The sequence below is a fragment of the Parasteatoda tepidariorum genome, chromosome 6 (genome assembly GCF_982258835.1).
Source record: "Parasteatoda tepidariorum strain Cologne lab strain chromosome 6, Ptep-v5.0, whole genome shotgun sequence".
NCBI classification, from domain to species: Eukaryota; Metazoa; Arthropoda; class Arachnida; order Araneae; family Theridiidae; genus Parasteatoda; species Parasteatoda tepidariorum.
The window spans coordinates 95,265,080-95,284,422 of NC_141760.1; the positions used below are offsets into that span (position 1 = coordinate 95,265,080).

General features: G+C 29.6%; 1 protein-coding gene across 3 annotated transcripts in view; it reads left to right on the forward strand.

Moving 5' to 3' along the window:
• Nucleotides 1–424: 424 nt before the first annotated feature.
• The window catches only part of LOC107455419 (inactive tyrosine-protein kinase RYK), a 51,167-nt gene continuing 32,248 nt past the window's right edge, over nucleotides 425–19,343 (forward strand). Inside the window, exon 1 of one of the 3 annotated variants that reach the window (XM_043047166.3) lies at nucleotides 425–556. The gene's annotated coding sequence lies outside the window, so the exon portion shown is untranslated. Of the gene's footprint in view, nucleotides 557–5,642; nucleotides 5,783–15,016; nucleotides 15,149–19,343 lie in introns of those variants that run through there. The other 2 variants (XM_043047117.3, XM_043047070.3) reach the window with 2 other exon arrangements.

The following is a 19,343-nucleotide window of genomic DNA, read 5'->3' on the forward strand; positions in this document are numbered from 1 at the left end:
AAGACAATTAGAAAGGTTACTCGAATAAAATTTCTTATTATTTTTAGTTGTAATTGAAAATTTCAACCAACTTAGGTAAAATCAATTATATTTTTGCGTAGACGATTGCTTTGTAAAGACATTCCAACATTAAAAATATATATATTATTTATTATGTGATAAAATTGTACCAAATGTTATTGGTTCCTGAATGTAAAATTATTTAATTGCAAATAGTTTTTCTTTAAATTTCAATCAGTTTTCTTTCTTAAATGACTTAATACTTTATAAAACAGGAGCGGTTTTATTCGAAAACTTTTATTTCGAGCCACCAGATATGTGCGTGATATTTCCAAATAAATGACCAAAATAAGTCAGGCAATTATCTGAGTTAAGTAAATATTTAAGTTTGACCAATATGTTTGCACTTTCTGTTTTCCTGGCAGTAACGCTAATGAAGTCTGTTTGACATATAGCTATTGATTCAAAACTCTTGACCTCTCCTCTTCCTTTCGTGCCAGTTTAAAAGTTTCAGTTGAAAGAAAAGTTCTAGACGGTTTCAAAACCGTAATAAAAAGTAGGTAAAAAATGAGGTAAGCTTTATGATTAATTGGATAAATAGACTACTACCGGTTATTTTAACGTAATTTTAGAATGAAAAATTCTAACAGTGTACCTTGAGACAGTTCAGGCCGTTCTTAGATCTGTTCATTCTAATTCTGGCCACCGTAACGCCATTTCGGTAAGCTTCTTCGCTGCTTTAATATAATCTTTATTTACCAGAAACAATTACAATTATCCAGCTGCAGACAATTAACATAGAATACACATAACAGGAAGACCATCACGAGACAATTTCGCAGTCTTAGTCATAAATGTTCCTATTCGTAGAATCTCTTAAATTCTAAATTTCTCATAGCCCTAGAGTACTTTGAACAATTTTTTCTTTCATTCAGCCATTTCTTGTCCTTTAACATAAAAATAAAAAGGAACATTAAAGATTGAGCATGATCAAAGTGAGTTTTGAGATAAAAAAAAAACATTTTTTCCGATTAAATTTCTAAATATTCATTCAAAAATCATTTCTTCCTTCAAACAAATAATTTTAATTGAAGTCATTCGTATAGTAAACCTGAATAATTTTTGTTGTAAACCTACCGATAAGAATAAACAACAACCTTTAGTTCAGTCAAACTGAATTTAATTTGAATTGAAAAAATTCTTAATTCTAATATATTACAAATTATAATATAAAATTCTAAATTATAATAAATTATAAGTCTAAGGCAAGAGTGTTAAAAAAATAAGACACGTGGATTTGAGGACAATGACATTTGCTTTTTTTTACTCATTTGCGAGTTTTTTAAAATCTTTTAGGCCATTTGAGATTTTACGATAAGTTTATTCAAGAGTTTAGTTAATATGTCTTTTGCATAGAAAGAGAAATTTCAACTATATGAAACAAAAGTTGCAGCTGAATTACTGGTTTACTGTTTTCCACCGTGTTCGAAAAGGTAGCTATTCAACTTATAAAAACAAGAAAATAAGAGTCTCAACGTTTGATAGAGCAAAGTAATTAATTCATACACAAAAAATCACTATTTTATAAAGAATTAAATAAGGGATTTTTACGTTTGTTAATAACGTTCCTCTAGAAAGGCGTGTGCCATTTGCTCAAAATCTATACTGATAATTTATATTGAAACCTTGAACAAAATTAGAGACAACGTAGGAAAACGTTTAATCAAATGGGACTAAACAATTGCCTTTCCTTATTTTTGCTTCAAGCGTTATAATTTTTAAAAAAAATTATAAAAATTACACCTAGATTCCTCTTAATATAGTTGGCAAAACTGCCCAGGGTGGGCAAAGGCGCATTGTTGAAGATTCCACCAGAAAAACCTATTTCTTTAACTGAACTACTATTCATTTACCCAGATCTCTCTCACAAGGTAAACTAGGGAAGTGTGACTCGCCAATTTTGAAATAAACAAGTGGGATGTATGCCTTATGAGGAATAATTTCAGGGGGCAACATTCGTTTCGGCCCATAGAAGGTCCTGTGAGAGATAAAAAATAATTCAATATATAGAAAAATCAGTATTTTATTACTTCAATGCAGACTATTAGTTATTGTAATTGTCTCATATTCCAACTAATTTGTAATTAATTGGATAATTAATTAATTTGCTAATTAATAAATTAATTAACATTCGTTTCGGCTCATAGAAGGTCCTGTGAAAGATAAAAAGTAATTCAATATATAGAAAAATCGGTGTTGTATTACTTCAATGCAGACTATTAGTTATTGTAATTGTCTCATAATCCAATTAATTTGTAATGAATTAGATAACTAATTAATTTGCTAATTAATAAATTAATTAAAAAATAAATAATTAATAAATTATTGTTAATTAATTGTTAATTAATTATTAATTGATTTGCAATAATTGCATACTCCAATTAATTTGGAAAGTTTTTTGAAGAAAAAAAAATTTGATGTCAATTTTTTTTTTAAATTTACCTAACAGGTTTTTCTGAAAAACCTGTTAGGTAAAACCTGAACTGATATATAAAATTTTCGAAATCATTTTTGACAATAAATATGCATTATATAGTACGTGAAAGTACCACAAAATTAATTGGAGTATGAGACAATTACAATAACTAATAGTCTGCATTGAAGTAATGATATACCGATTTTTCTATATATTGAATTATTTTTTATCTCTCACAGGACCTTCTATGGGCCGAAACGAATGTTGGCCCCTAAAATTATTCCTCATAACGCATACATCCCACTAGTTTATTTCAAAATTGGCGAGTCACACATCCCTAGTTTCCCATGTAAGTCAGATTACATGGAATCTAACCATCATGATTTCGGACTTTCCCTTTTTCGAATTGTGAAGAGTTTAAGGTTCTCGTGGTCTTCCTCTCCATGTAACGCAGATGCAGGTTAGTTCCATCAAAATAATCCTCCACGAAGGCAAATTTCTCCCAATACTTGATCCTGGAGTTTCCTTGTCTTCTGGATTGGATTCAAAATTACAAGGCTGCGCAGTTGAACATTAGTAGTCGTAAACCTAAAAATTGAGTTGGCTGTTGAATAACGGTTATAAAATAAAATCATATTACGAACATCAAGAATAAATTCATATCAAGAATTGAAGATCATCTTACACAACAGAATGTGCTAAAAACATGATGCGCCATTAAAAATTATTAATGATAAACTACGTTTGTTACCCAATACACCTTACAGCAATTTTGAGTAGTCCACAAAAAATCTAACTTCATATTAAAACTACTTTTACGATCCAAATGTTTGGTTCAAAATTAAATTTTAATGAATGTTTTTTTTTCCAATGGCAGGCACTGAATTTGAATCTTTTGCCTATACTATGCCAGAATTGTTGCTCATTTCGCGTTACCCAGTGGGCACCTGTGAACCAAAGTCACGGAGGCGAGCAACATTGCCCACGCCACACTGCCACAAACCCGTTTATAGGGTTGGCCACATTCACTCATCATACACACAACAGAGGACAGCACAAAGAGAGAGAGAAACATCCATGCCCAGAGTGGGATTCGAACCCGCAGCCTATGGCTTCGCAGTCAGGCACGCTAACCGCTCGGCCACCTGACCGGCTTAATGAATATTTCAATACATTCATTCTAAAAAGTTAAATGTTAGCTTCAAAATGATAAAATTAAAGTGATAGCTTCAATTGATAGAAGAAAAATTCAATACTAAAAGTAGTTTATTAATTTTATAACTTATAAATAATTCAACTCAAATATGTGAGAATGCTATTCTTATCGTTAGATTATTATCATATGATTGGTATTATAACAGCTTACTCAATAAAAACTTATCGAACCAGAAAAACAAAATTTAAATAAACACAATAAGTTTTTAACAGAACTCGTTATTACTTATTAACTTTAAATTAAACCATACAACAAATAAAAGAATGGTTAAACAATTCAAGTTTCTACTTTACAGTGTGAGTTCGAAATTAAATTGAGCCCCCCGAGAAAATTTTTCCCATAAATAAATTATGTATGCTGATAAAGTTTTTCGGCGTTCAAGCGCTTTTCTAATAATGTCATTCTAATAATTTCATTCTAAAACGTTATTTTAATAGTTAACAATAAGTTATTTGTTAACCAATTTGGTGATAATGATCACCAAAGGAATAATGACAAATAATTTTCAAAATAATGACAAATTTATGCTTAAAAACTATTAATTATTCATGTCACGCTAACTGTTCTACAACAAATTGCATTGTATAAACATCCAAATAATTTTTTATCTAGAGCAATAATACGACTGCATGTGTTTCGAACAAAAATCTTTAAAAAATATCAAATAAACAATAAAATAGAACTTAATGTAAAGCTAAATATTGTTTTTTTAAAAAAAACAAAAATTCTAAACATTCTTAAAAGCATGATAAAAAATGACTTCACGCTTATACAATAGCTTTCAGTTCCGAAGCGTAGCTAATATTATACATAATCTATATACAAAGTATCAAAAAATCTATATTAATAAATTAAAATGTTAATACAAAAATTATAAGAGTTTGAAGTAATTGTATCGCAAATTTTTTCCTCCATTTCTTTTTTCTTTTTTTTATTAATTTTTTTTTTTTTTAAATCAGTTTCTTAATTTTTGGGTCGCAAAGCCTGCTGTAGGGGGTGGCAAAATTTTTTTAGCAAAATATTGATATTTTGTTTAATATATTGCAATAATTTTATGCTGAGAAATATTTTTACGCAATGTGCATGAAAATAAACATTAGACACGCAAAGAATCGGATAATATCGAATAATTAATTTGGAAAAAATTACTCATTTACCATTAAAATTGCACTAAGAACTTGTTGAGTTATTGAAGGATTCGGGAGTGAAAATAGATTTTAATACCAAGTCTTTAGAAAATTTTTCTCTAGAAGTAGCAAAAAAAGTTTTTAGCGAATTCTGAAATTACCATAAACTATCTTTTACCTTTTTTCAGTGGCTGGGTGGCGCAGTTTGTTTGTCGTCGGCCTTCTGAGCCCAAGTCTGCGGGTTCGATCCAGACATCGGATTTTCTGGATGCAGAAAATCCTCAGCGGCCATGTCGTATGATTATGCGGCATGTAAAAGATCCCTGGAGTGCCTTATTGACTCTTGGTATTTCTGGCAAAATTAAATTCCTTGTGCACTTTAGCATCCAAATAGAGTATCGGTGCTGCCATCTAGTGTGGCAGAAACAAGACGTCCAAATTAACATGACCAACCGTATCTCACCCATTGTGGTGGCCACTGAAAGAGTGGATACCACCTCTGGAGAAGGCACTAGGTCTGCTCATCGGCAAGACCGATTGTGCAGCTCATTGGAAATAAAAAAAAATTAATAATCTTTCAGCTTTTTCTACGTCATATTTGTGGGAGGAGACAAAAAATCAATGGACCGATCAAACCGAAAGAATATTGAAGAAATGCTTCGTCCTGCGGTGCCAACTAGTTTGGCAAGATTTAATATATAATTACAAATAAACACGTAACCCCTTCCAATTGATATTTAATCTTTGCATATGCGTTGTTAGAAGTAAGCTTGTTAATTAAATTATGCATATTTAGAGTTTCTCTCATCTAACTTCGTTAGAGAGTAACGACATAGACGCATACATTTCTGATTGGTCCAGAGCCAAAATTTACTGAAATAAAACTAAACAAACATTTCCTCGTAGACTTAACATAGAGTGATCAACTAGGTAATTTTATCTGGCGGAATCTGATAATTCCAGGTTCGTATTATTTTCCTTTGCCTTCAAAAATATCTTAATTGTTCAAAGTATTCTTTATATATAAATTTAATGTTAAAAAATCATTTATTTCGTGATACAATTAAATTTTAAAAACTGCCGGCCAGGTGGCCGAGCGGTTAACGCGCCCGACTGCGAAGCCACTTTGCTGCGGGTTCGAATCCCGCTCTGAGTATGGATGTTTCTCTCTCTCTCTCTTTGTGCTGTCCTCTGGTGTGTGTGATGTGTGAATGTGGCCCACCCTATAAACGGGTTTGTGGCAGTGTGGCGTGGGCAACGTTGCTCGCCTCCGTGACTTTAGTTCACAGGTGCCCATTGGGTAACGCTAAATGAGTTAAAATTCCGGCAACTTCATAGGCAAAGATTCAAATTCAGTGCCTGCCATTCGGGAAAAAAAAAACTATGATAGCTCCACTTTTATCAAGTTATTTATGCTGTTATATGCCAAATAATTTTTTAATTTTCTCATAAAAAGTTAATTGTCTGCTAAAAAATTGTTTCCAGGAACAAATTTTGCAAAAGGACTTAAAAAACAATTGTATTTTTATATTCAATGATCTGAATTTGTACACTCACAATTTGCTGTACTTGAACTCTAGCCTTTTGGCTGGAAAATTAAAAATGAAACATAACTAAATATTGATACCATAGCAACAATAAAAATTCCAAAATAAACGAAATTTCGATAGAATAATTCCCGAGAAATTGAATTTTAAAAACGTCGCATATTTAAAATTAGATTTTTCAGGAACTATACGACATATTTCGTTCAAATTTTGCATTTTGACTAAAAATTACATTATTTAAAATGGTGTAAAAATTTGTATTGCAAATTTAAACTTATCAAAATACTCAATAAAATAATAAAAATAATTATTAAAAATTATTTCTTAAATGGAATTATCTCTGAATTAATGAATTTTATAAATTTGAGTGAAATCATTTTTCGATTAGCTTAAAACATTTTCGGGATAAGGTGATATAAGTAAAAACTAACATTATTGGCTCAAACTTAGAGTCTCTCTCCTCTCTAATCAAACTAATGGAGCCCAGGCTGTGGCTACCTCCTATATTTTAAGAGTCAGAAATCCGTCGGAAAAAAAATGTATATTCAAAAAAAGAACGTTTTTGTGTCTGATTTAGTAAATTAAAATATCGTCTGCACTTAGTATGTTCGATGTCAACCCGTTGAAACATTAAAACCGAGTCCTAGTACGTGAATGTAGATCAAAAGTTATTCAGGATGATGAGTTTATTTTACTCTGTACACTAACAAATTATTAAACAAATTTTACAAATGAAATTATTGATTCACTGAAACAACTTTTGATTGCAGGTACGCATTTAATTCTGTAGTTTTCCATTTCAAGATTTAGACACGCGAAATTTATGATGTTTACATAAACGGACTACAAATATAAGGTTAAGCAATCTTAATTATGCCTGGATAGAATGATTTTAATTCAATTTGCGTTATAGTCGCACCTGAGTAAATGCTTGAAATTATTTAAAGCAACAGTAGATAATAAAATTTTCACATTCACTCACTCAAACTAATAATGTCAGCCATTTTCGCATTTTTGATAATCGGTGTAATATCTCAGACATTCTCTCAAGATTTATTCCAAAGTATTGCGAGGTTAAATATTCCTCAACCACACAGAGCTGCTGGCCTTAAGAACAGTCCAATCACCGACAATGATGACAGCCAGCTGGAAGAGACCGATTTAAACACTCATATTATAACTAAATTTGCAGCCTACAACTTGCACGTTTCGAAACTGGATGGCATTTGCCCTATCTTGTTTGATGTTTCGTTGTCTCCCGATGAAGTAAGAGAGAATTTCTATAATGAAGCTGTTTACTTTGCCCTTGATAACGGTCTGTATGAGGTTGGAGATCTTCCTCAGCGACTTGCTGTTGCTGCTGCGCAAGCTTTCCCTAATTTAACACCTTTGGAATTTTTCAAAGTTACTTCTAATACTTTACAGCTCATCATGCAGAGAGCTGGAATCGTAACTGAGGACAACTATCAAGTCTTGGACCGCTTGAATGCAAAATCCATTGAAGATGCTATGGATTCAATCAAAGTAAAGGATTCTCAATCTGCTTTGCACGCAATCATTGTGGGAGCCGGAGTATTTTTAAGGTCTTTATCTATAAATTCCCCGGAGGATATCAGGTATGCACTTGCAACATATGCAGATCAGTTTTCAAAAGTACCAACCACTGGAGATTTCCAATAGAACTAAATAGTTTTCACTGATATATATCTAATTATTTTCTACTTTCTATTTCTCACGCTTCTGAAATTCAACACTAGAAATTGTTCTAGTAGCTGATATGCGAGTATTTATGAATGAGTTAATGAAAATGCGTAATTTAGATTAATTTATATGATATTTTTAAAAATTTTAAAGTTGCTCACCATCTCACCATCCAGTGGAGTTGGAAGATAGAGTTTAGTATCATTGGATTGTTTTTAAAAACTATTGAAAGCGTTTATTTCCTCTTTTTCGCTCAGATGTATATTTTTTGTGTTATTTGACATTCTCCTAACTTTTTTACATCGTGTATATAATCTAGTTTTGTAATAAAATGCCTCTTTTAAATTATAAATATAGTATACTTTTGTGTTTCCCTTCAGTATTTCACTACCTCCAGCTGAAGTTATAATGGGATTTTTTTTTTTAAAGTCTCGTTTTTCTTGGAAATCTTTTTGAAGTTGCGTTTTTCTCTAACAAATCTGCGTAAAAAAATTAGTAATAGCGCGTGAACGAGAATTTAAGAAACGAAAGCGAGAACTAAAAAGGCAGAATAATGTCTTGTTGACAGGATATTAAGTAAATAGCGAAATTTAAATTAGTGAAATTCCGGGTCGCGGAACGTAAATTATTGACGGGGGTTACCGCAATCTGGAAAATGTGATCCCAATAGTTTCGGTTGGAGAGGGGTCGAAAGTTAGGGTCCCTTAATTTTAATTTCTCTATCCGCTTATTTAGCCATATTTCGAAATGTCTTAAAGAAAATAGAAGACCTTTTACTCACGATTATAAATTAAATTTACCCAAAGATGTAAAAAAAAACATGCGAAGAAAAAATGCAAATGGTATTTTATAATTTTTTATTATTTCATTTAATAAGAGTAAAAAATATTAAATTGTAATGTATGCATATTTGCTATGTACACTATGTAATTTTAAATGACATATAAAACTTAACTGAAATCAGCTAAATAGTTTTTGAATTATAAAATTTCAGAATTGTCATATTTTTAAAATTACATTCCAAATTCTGACATTTAAAATTACGTTGATTAAAATGATGTAAAAATTTGCATACCTTACAATTCATAATATTTTCTATCCTTATTAAATAAAATAATGTAAAAAAATTTAAAAAAAAACATTTAAAAAAAAACATTCAAAACATTTTTTGCGCGAAATTATCTTTGGGTAAACTTAATATATAATTTTGTGCGAAAACATTTTTGATTTGCTTAATAAACTTCCGAGCTATAGTTAGCTTTCTTGACTATGCTATCGGAACCATATTTTCCAGATTTCCGTGTTTCCCATACAGTGATAGTAAAAAATGCAAATCAGTCGAAAAAAAGTAAGCTTAATCAGAAAAAGAACGAATAGTAACAACTAATATTGCATTATTTAATGCTTATAATATTAAAATGCTTCTATCAAATATTAAAATTACCGGCATAATATTTCCTAATATGCCTTGCGTCTGAATTGTATTATTATCGAATAGACAGTTGAGTTTTCGTCGAATGTCATGCTTTTTTTCTATAACTACTAGACGAAACACTCTTTGTCCTCATCTTCTAAATATTTAACATTAGTCTTCTGAGCTAATGAGTTGAATATAGAGATCAAGAGCTGGTCTTGTGCGTTTACAACAAATCAATTTTATCTCTCTTTAAAAATTGTCAATATGTTTTCATCGATTAAAAAGTTTCTTATAAAACTAATTTAAGAGGTTTAATGCAGCAAAAGAATCTTCCGCAGCAAGAGCTACAAAAAACATGCTTTAAGAGTTTAGTACATTAAGCATTGCATCGTAAGCATTTTATAGTTTACTTAAAATTTTTGTTATTGTCGAAGTCTTAGCAAGCAATTATATTAGTTATTCGTACAGAAAATATGTCTTAGGTGCGCAATGTCGGTTTTAAATTTTTATAAACTTTTGATTTCAAAAAGTCATTTAAATTTTATATTGATTTCAATATAAGGAAGTTTCATTTGAAAATACTAAAATTATTATTTGTCTTTGTTTTTTTGAAGAAAAAAAAATTCTGACAAATATTTCGCTTAAGGGTTAAAACTCATATCCTAACATTTGACCAAAGTCCAAAGCATGATTTTTTTTATCACAAAACAAAGTTACCATTGATTATAAAAGTATGGATTTGTAATTATTATTAGCAATTTTATTTATCAGTCATATTCAACAATTTGAGTTAATTTCATATCTCTTTCTAAATAATAATAATTTCAACGCTTCAAATATTCCCTAAAATTTTGCAAAGATATTAAAAAAACTAACTAGTTTTATAAACTAGTAATTAGTTTGACTAGTTAACTCCATGTAACGCAAATGTGAATTAGTTCCATCAAAAAGTCCTCCACGAAGGCACATTTCTCCCAATACTTGATCCAGGATTTCTATTGTCCTCTGGATTGGGTTCAAAATGACAAGGCTACGGAGTTGAACATTAGTAGTTGTAAACCCAAAAATTGGGTTGACTGTTCAACGACGGTTATAAAATTAAATAAAATAGAAATAATTGAGCTGCGGTGGCTCAGGCTTTATAGAACGTTGGCCTCCCAATAAATTAATCCAGGTTCGAGGGGCATTGGCTGGTTGATTCCAATTCTGCTACCTGCCTGCACCAACCGCAATGCTGACGTAAAATATACTGTATGATACACATATAATGGGTTAAAAAATCCCCATGCCACCTAATACATGGAAATTTTACCATGTTTTTCTCTCCATGTAACGCTCCATGTAACTCCGGAATGTTCTGGTTAGTTCCATTGAAAATTCTTTCACGAAAGCTTGTTTAGCCTAATGCTTGATCCGTGAGTTCACTAGTCTCCTGACTTGGGTTCAAAGTTACAAGGATAAAACTTAAAGTTCGCATGAAGAAAATATAACTGAGGAAAAAAAAACTCAAAAAACTACAGCAGCTTTCTGTTTTTTATCTTTTTTCTCTCTCAGCAACTGTGGTTTTTCTAATTTTGTTTCTCACCTTTATTTTTCCATTTTTTTCGTTGGCAACTTTACGTTTTATATTTCAAATCACTTTTTCTTATCATTCTAGCAAGTCTTGAAAATAAGTGCCAATTTTCGAGCTCTTGAAACATGTCGATTGTTATTTCCATCTTGTATATTTTTAAAACGAATGAAGTTTTAAATCAAGCAATTAAGAACCTTTTCAGTTTCTTAGGATTATTTGTTCAACTATAATATTATGTTTAATTATTTAAGATGTGTTAGATCAAAAATCTATATATATATTTCTCTTACACGGCGATAAAAAAAGCCTCATTACAACTCTCCGAATGGCAACGCTAGAAAATCAACCAATAATTGCCGCTAAAAATGTCACATGCCAAATCTAGATTGGGTGGCTCAACATATAGCGCTTCTAAAAACGGAAATAACCAGAGTGTAAAATATTATGTGCTTATGCGCATCGTATTTTTTGTTAAATAATTTATTTATTATATATCAGTTTATAGATGGTAACGAGAAGAGTTTTGTGGTTGCTATGGTGACTAATTAGAAGGTAAATTGTTTTTTCGAGTGAGTGTGAGATTTGTTTTTTGGAACTGCGATGCTATAATTTTATTGCTTAGTTAATAAATCTTCCTTTTATATTAAACGTGATAGTAGTTTACTTAATTATTTGATTCGAAGTCCTTGGAGTTTTATTTGAGGTCAGTTTATTTTGTATTTTTTGACAAGAGAGAGCATTCTCACCAAACGAGATTTCTTCCGAAATTCAATGTTTTGTTTATGCAGGGTTTTTCCATTGCAATTTCTCTTATTTAAATTTTTAATAGACTTAATTATAGCCAAAATTTTAACCTTTTTAAAGAGATATCAGTTTTAGAAATTTTATCTTAAGATTTTATACTATAGTACATTTCTAATAGGTTTAACGAATTACATGTCATTTATTTGAATTCAAATTTATTTTAATGACTTAGTATTTACTAAAAAGATTTAATTTTGTTTTAAAAAAAAAGTTGTTATATGGATTTGAATGATTGTTTTGAATTCTTAGAATTTTGTGCATTTGCAATGTACCTAAGTTAGTAGCGAGCGAAGCGAGCTTGGTTTGCGAAGCAAACCATATAAGATTGCGTAGCAATTTTCGGGGGTTGGCGAGCGTTAGCGAGCAGGGGGCACAGCCCACTAGTATAATTTAATACTATCAAACAAATAATAATATTATCATACGAATTTGATTATACTATTATACTTGATCTAAAACGTCTTGAATCAAATATAATAATATCCATACATATAAATATATAAACGTTCTATTAATATGATAATATAATAATAATAATATTATATTAATACAATAATGTAAACATTCTACTTTTAACATTTTAGTAATAAAAACTAAATAAGAATTCTTTTCGCTGTACTTTGAATTTGTATATTTTAAAAAAAAACAAGGACAAAAATTATAAAGTTCCATAACTTGTAATTCCAATATGCACAACATAGATCAAACATAATAATATTCTAAAGCACCTAATTTTCGGTGTATTTTATTCGAGGTAATACGGAAGTTATAATTGATCTATCAATCTTCGAAATGATCGATCCTTGGGAATACAAATGACAGGCACAGTTTCAACTGCAACGTCAATGGAATTAATGCAATAGGCCATAACTGTGTTAGGTAATTATGGTAATATTCCCAAAATAGATCAATATAGAACATTATACTCCGCCAAAGGCATCAATAAAAGGATAAAAATAATTGCCTTTCCATTTCTGGTAAAAGTGTAGGTGAGATCAAATGCAAATATATGGAAATATGGTATTAATATTAGTATTAATATGGTATAAATATTTAGGGAAATATGGTTAACTGTAAGAACGAATATTTTTTTTTCATGTGTAGATAAACAGTTTCCTGAATTTCAATTTATTTAGATTAATTAATTACTTTTGTTATTTTTTATAATAATAAAACCTTTTATTTGATTTTGGGAACTGATTTAATAAAGAAGTTTTGAGTGTAGCAGTTCGATAAAATAAAAAAAATCATTTTCTCCATTTTTGTCTAAGCTTAGGAAAAAAAAATCTAAAAAAAAGCTATAAAAAACTTTTTGCATTATATTGCCGAGGATTCCATCATTTATAATCTGTTATATTGTTTGCAATAATCCCTCTAAATGTTCGAATCTAGTAAAAGCATTTTAGCACATTATTTTACTTGTCAAAGTAAATCGGTTAGTTATTTTTTTCTCACTTTCTACAAAACATTATCAATTTCTCTAAAAATAAATATAGCTATTTATATATTAAAATATAGCTAATATGGCTGAAATATAGCTAATTTCGAGAATTGACTATATGATTGATATTTTTGTTTTAAACGTTTCCTTTTTCTCAGTGACATTTTAAACTTCTCGAACTTAACTAACATTACTTAAAACTTATTTTTAGTAGGTTTAATGTGAATTTCTAATTCAAATATCTTATGCTGTGAACCGATTACGACATGACTTTCTTTTTTATCTGATAAAACATTATTATTTTTTTTACTTAAATGTTATATGTGAAGTAATTTCAAAACTTAGTTCGCAAAACAAATAAGAATTGCGAAAGTTCACTCAGTTATACAATATAGCAGGCGTGGCCAAGCTCCTTGATAGTCGATCCATTTTTCAAAATGTGAAATTTTTTGCGAGCCGCAATTCAATACGTATTTAAAAGGTATGCAAAAAAGGTCTTAAGATTTTTTTTTACATAAATTATATTTATTGAGAACATATAAGCAAAAGTGCAAAATATGTGTATTGAATTTAAATGTTAAAAATTAAACACATTTATTTTACTTGATAATTCTCTAAAATTTGGTGAATAATTGGTGGCAGCACTTCTCAGTAATTTTTTCAGATGCTAGTTAGTTAATACTAATCGGTTTTTGGATTTCACGAATTTTAAAGTGGAATAAAATGATTCACATAAGTACGTTGTTCCGAATATTGAAATAATTCTACAATCAGCCTTTTTTAATACTTCGATTCTGGTTCAAATTTCCAAAATTTAGTAATCGACGTCGACTTCTATTTTAATTGTAGAGCTTGTTCTTCTTGCAGCTCTATTAATTCTAATTCTCCAGATGCTTTTTGTGTCATAACTATATTGGAAATGGAAAACTCTCCTTGAATTGAACAACGTTGCACTTAGTCTTTCATATTTGCTCTCAGTAATTTAAAAGACATTTTGAAACACATAAGAATCGATAATAACTTTTTAGAATATAATATCACAAAAATTGAAAGGGAACTCGGGTACATTTATCGAGAGCCACAAATAATCCATCAAAGAGCCACATGTGGCTCGCAGGTTGGCCACCTCTGCAATATAGAATAAAAACTATCACCAAACTCCATCGATCACTCTCTGAGTGTAAGTTAATTTATTTAATATATTTTTTTTAATTCTTCAGGGAAACTGAATCTCATCCAGAAATTCACGTTTCTCCTATTCAGCTATCATTAATGTGGAAATATACGTGTTTCATAGACATGAACTTTTCTTAAATCTGAATAATAAGTCTTGCCTGACTCAACTTTGTCTTGCTTATTTTTCTTCTTCTTTTGTCAGAAAGAAGAAGGAAAAAAAATGATCCAGATTAGCATTTTTCTTTATTTTCCAGACACTGTATCTTATTTAAATAAATAAGAAAAAAAGTAAACGAGAACTATGGGAATAGCCACTGAATTAACATATCGGTAGTTTTTAGATCTTGAGCACCAGCCCACATTAGCAAATTAAACGATGAAAAAAAAAAAAAAAAAAGTGATAATCGAGGCAGAAATGGTGGGGAAAAGTCCATCACTTCTCATTCTAGTCATAGAAATAGTCAGACGGACGGGAACCAGGAGTTTGGCGCCATTCCACGATAGGTACGATCACTTCTAAATCAGATCTAATTGCATACCTGGGAAAAATGAGAGCTAGGAAAAGGTGGAGTATTTTATGACCACTTTGCGTGACAAACGACCGGTGAGGGAGAACTGTAGGCATTGCTGTTTAAAATTTTGAATTTCCATTTTGGAACAGTTACAAAAGGTGATTTTGGTTTTTTTTTCGGTCAAAGGAATTTCAAATTTTGAAAATTTCTCTTTAACTCTTTTATACCTAAATTTTATTATTTTTCTTTATTTTAATTTGCGTTTTTCATGCTAGGGTCTAAATTTTATTTAAAAAAAATTTAATTTTTGCTGCATTTTTCATTTTTTTTTAGACAAAAGTACCATGTATGCTTATAATATATAGTACCATAGTATATAGTATGAATAGTCCATGGATCAAACACAAATAAAAATAGAAAGAAAAAAAATTCGAAGCAAAAAGTAAAAAAAAAAAAAAAGAAGAAAGGAAGACTTATCTTCATTACGGCACAGACCATTCTAAATTCGAAAATTTCTCCAAAATTGATATGAATATTAGTAATTTTCGCGCAAATCTTAACGAAAAGGTATTTAACTCTGCTTTGTCCCAATGATTTAAAACAAAGCTATCTCCACAGTTAAAAATTAAATTCAAGAAGTTTTAGATTAACAACAAATAATATTTGCAATAGTAGTAAGATTCAAATAGTAGTAAAAGTTGTATAACTTGTGCGTCCCATTTCATTATATATTTTACCTCCCATTTTGCTGTACGCAATACATTTACTGTTTATCAATTTGGTTTGTTAAAATTTCAATTTTTTAAAAAAAAACTATTTGCATTCATTTTATTTTTATTTAGCAAAAGTTGTTGAAAATTTAAATATCAATTTTCATTATTAGGTAACAAACTTTAATTTTCATTTTCGTATTTACATATTTTTCTCTCAATATTATTTTATACCCCCATATTTTAAATGCATAAATTTTGTAATTAAATTAATTTAATACTAGGTTGGAAAATTTATCTTTATAACCTCATCGTAATATACTTATATTTATTTTTATTTATTACTATAACTTTTTTCTACCCTCAATTAGGAAATAACAAAGAAAATGAGGTAACCTTTTATGAAATATTTGAAATATTATTTTCACTAATAACGGTGTGTAATAGTCATAGTTAAAAATCATTTCAAATATTTGAGTATAAAAGAGAATAGCTACTAATGATTTATAAGATAAAAACTGAATTATTATTATGAGTTTTGTTAAATGTTATTATTTTTATTACAGCTTAAAAGATATTGCAATCCTATAACAACCAAAGTAATTTCTTCCTCTCCTCCAATTTTTTTTTTCGAAACACATAAATCTACGAGAATCAAAATCGTGGAAGCAAGCAATTCTAACATTCATATTTACAAAATATTTTTTGGCTCATTTTATAATGAAGAAAAAAACATTACAACCCTAAGTAGAAAAGGTAATTGATCATCTTCACCTTACAAGAGAAAGGTATTTTGATTAACCGGAACTTTCTGGGAAGGTACCATAAATACAGGAGAAAGCACTCATCTAAATTGCAATTTAATAAGCGCAGAAATAGAGAGCGGACTTAAAAACAAGATTCAGCGGTTTAGGCTCATTGCAAGGGAAATGTTCTCCTCCACTTTTGAGGGGAAAATGCCACTCATGGATATACAAGATAATTTCTTTCATGCTCTCTTTATTTTTGTTTCAAAAAGCTTTTCACTCTTAAAATTATACGTGTAGTAGAAAGAATTCGTAAGCTAAAGTTTGAAATGATGTACATTGTGCAAAAAATATAAATAAATGGACCATCCTAAATTACTTTTGATCTAATAGTCGAATTTTCACATTCTAAAACTAAATGGTTCGATGGGGAGGGACCTCAAATATGCTAATATTTTTAATTTGCAAAATCAGTCACAAAAACAGGATTTCTCTGAATAAACATGCCTTTTTTTCGACTGATTTCTGACCCCCAAAATATAGAGGGTGTTCACAATCTGGGAAATATGGTGTCCTTAGTTTGATCAGGAGAATGATCCAAATTGTTTGCGTATTTTGCTATATTTCGAGAACTTTTGTACCAGGTCAAATTTTGTATTTTGCCTTGCAAATTTACGTACTTTAAAATGATGTAAAAAATTTTTACACCTTATTATGCAAAATTTTTCCGACTGTTGTTTAATAAAATAATAAAAATTAAAAAATGTTTGTTAAAATTTATTTTGGGCATGGATTAACGAATTTTATAATTGTGTGCATGTGTAGAAATTTTCAATTCGTTTAAAAAGTTTTCGAGAAATAACGAACACGCAAAGAGTGAAATTATCATTAAGGGATCCAAACTTTGGATCACTCTCCTGACCAAACTATGCAGACCATATTTTTCAGATTGCGACTGCCCACTATATTTTGAGGACCAGAAATCCGAGTCTTTTGGGAAAAAGGTATGTTTATTCAGAGAAAGTAAGTATTTAAGTCTGGTTTCGTCGCTCAAAATACCGTCTACACTAATTAATTAGCCTATTTTGAGATCACCCCTTAGAACCATTAAGATTGAGTCCCAGTACGTGAAGATCCGATTATTAAATCAAACGTTATTCAGGGTGGCCAGTATATTTTTTTTTGCGCACGGTACAATTAAAGAGCATTCCATTTATAACGGATTTTTAAAAAAATCAGATTTCTTAAGCGTCGAAACATTGGAAAGGTATTTGCAAAGTATTTCTTTCACTGAAAACCAACGTGTTTTAAAACTTTTGTTCTAAACTAAAGTTCTTTAAGTGAAACCTATGATTTACAATGAAGACTTAAAAATTATGTATTTTCAAAGCGTTACTTAACGTGTTCTACCACAAAAATCTTTATTTTTGCTTATCAGATTTTATTTTAAAACAAAATTAAGTGTTTTAGGATGATTTATTTTTACATATCCACCATTTGTTTAGAAGAATCTTCTTGGCATTATAGCCCAGAGCAGACCAGGGCCGCCCCAAGGAGTTGCTGCTAGATGCCTGTCATTTCCAATTAGTCATTTTTAATGACTGAAATCTTTCTCCACATCATCAAGATATCTGAGAAAGGGTCCTTTTGTTTTCTAATGCTATCTGGCTAGTTGAAGGTTAACAGCTACCTGGGGTTGTTATCCTCTGATTGAAATAAGTCACCAAGACACACTATTTGGTTTGATTTGATAACTTCTTACTATATTTGGTTGCTAGTATGGATTATAAATATTATGATTGCAAAGAATTTGAAAGACGTTATTTTTTTAAACTGCATCGAAAAATTTTGTTTTAACTCTCCAATCGTTGAGTTCCTGCGCAAAATTGTATTGTAAAATTCCTGCTACGCACTTTTTCCCACTCAATGACATGAAGAAACCTGATTTTTCATACAGAAAAGCCCGCATCTAAAAATTAGATGAAAGCCAAGACGATCAGAGGGTTAAAGATTATTTGCATTAATTAAAAAAATTAGGAAAAAATAAAAAACTATTTGATAATAAGTTCAGTGTAAGGGAGCAAAACGGTGAATCAAATTTATCAAAGATTTAATGGACGGGTTTTCACGAACTATGATGACTCAATCTTGATGGTTTGAGAGCACGATCTTAAATATGCTAATTAATTAACTCAAATGATATTTTAAGTTAAGAAATGAGACACAAAAACATATTTTCACTGAATAATTATAATCATTTTTACGAATTGTAAAAATTTCTGACCCTTGAAATATGAAGGGCAGCTGTAATTTGAAAATGTGGTCTTTTATATTTGGTCAGTAGGGCAGTCAAAAGTTTTAATCCTTTAAATTTCATTTCATTTTTTGGTTACATCTCGAACTTTCAAAGCAAATCGAAAAATATTTGTACACAGTTACAAAGTTCGCTTTATCAAAGATATTTCTTTACAAAAAAAATTTTTTTTATAATACTTATATTTTAATTAATGATAGTCTAATATATTTTGAATTGTGAGTATTAGAAAAGTTTTCGTCATTTTAAAGTATATTAATTTAAGTGTATGAATTACGTCATTTTAAAGTATACGAATTTGAAGAGAAATGGGCCAAATAGTTTCTGAGTTATCAGTTTTTAAAAATCTTTGACATAATTTTTTTTTCAAATAGTAAAAATTAATACATTAATAATAATAATAATACTTGTACTAAACTGTTACACTTTGGTTAAAATTAAAAGTTATCGATTAATAAATAAGATCAATAAATAATTAGTATTTATTAATCGATAAAATATTACTGATTAGTTACATTTTAGCTTCAAAAAAAGTTTCAGCTTTTATTTGAGTATCACGATTTTTAAACTAAAATTTTAGTAA